The sequence below is a fragment of the Mus caroli genome, chromosome 5, assembly GCF_900094665.2.
Source record: "Mus caroli chromosome 5, CAROLI_EIJ_v1.1, whole genome shotgun sequence".
Classification (NCBI taxonomy): Eukaryota; Metazoa; Chordata; class Mammalia; order Rodentia; family Muridae; genus Mus; species Mus caroli.
In genome coordinates, this window is record NC_034574.1 from 83,203,217 (window position 1) to 83,204,351 (window position 1,135).

Genomic DNA, 1,135 nt, shown 5'->3' on the forward strand with positions numbered 1-1,135 from the left:
AAGACTCAACAAGCACTCTAGAAATAAACAGTACTTAAATACATTTATCCTTTCCATTAGCCATTACATTTATAGATTAAGAAACAAAATATAGGCCCCAGTCACTGAGTGGCCGCCGAGGACTCAGCTGCCTCCCCCTCGAGCCCCCTCGCTTCCCAACGCTCCGCCACCGCCCCCCGCCCCGCCCACCTTCTCCCGCAGCCCCCTTCCGCAGGCCGTTTCCACTGAGGAAAAGGAATCATATCGTATGTCCGCTATCCAGAACCTCCACTCTTTCGACCCCTTTGCTGATGCAAGTAAGGGGGATGACCTGCTTCCTGCTGGCACTGAGGATTATATCCATGTAAGAATTCAACAGAGAAATGGCAGGAAGACCCTTACCACTGTCCAAGGAATCGCTGATGATTACGATAAAAAGAAACCAGTGAAGGCGTTTAAGAAGTAATTTGCCTGCAATGGTACTGTAATTGAGCATCCAGAATATGGAGAAGTAATTCAGCTACAGGGTGACCAGCGCAGGAACATATGCCAGCTCCTGATAGAGATTGGACTGGCTAAGGACGATCAGCTGAAGGTTCATGGGTTTTAAGTGCTTGTGGCTCTCTGAAGCTTAAGCGAGGATTTCCTTGCAATGGGTAGAATTTCCCTTCTGTCCCTTGTCACAAGTTTAAAAACCTCACAGCTTGTATAATGTAATCATTTGGGGTCCGCTTTTAACTTGGACTAGTGTAACTCCTTCATGCAATAAACTGAAAAGAGCCAAAAAAAAAAAAAATATATATATATATATATATATAATACCTGTCAATTTTGGAAATATTGTGGAAATGGAAACATCTTAAGGAAGATTTTATTCTGGATTATTGTTTGAGAGGACTCAGTCCATTGTGACAGTAAGGGTATGGTAGAGAACAGTTCTCAACACAGTGGCCAGAACTCAAAAAATAGGAACACAGGGAGGGGCCAGGTAAGTATGTCCCCCTCCCAAAGGCTTGCCTTAGCAATCCCTTCTCCACCTAGACCTCACCTCTTAAAGCAACTCCCAAACCATTGGCTCCAGTTGGAGACCTGAGTGTTAACACCAGAGACCATGAAATACATTTTATCCTAAAACCATGTGACTTTCTTTCCCCTG

The 1,135-nt window shown here is 44.5% G+C and overlaps 1 pseudogene; it reads left to right on the top strand.

Annotated features, from left to right (window-relative positions):
* Positions 1 to 208: 208 nt before the first annotated feature.
* LOC110295245 lies at positions 209 to 775 on the top strand (annotated as a pseudogene).
* The last annotated feature ends 360 nt before the right edge of the window (positions 776 to 1,135 follow it).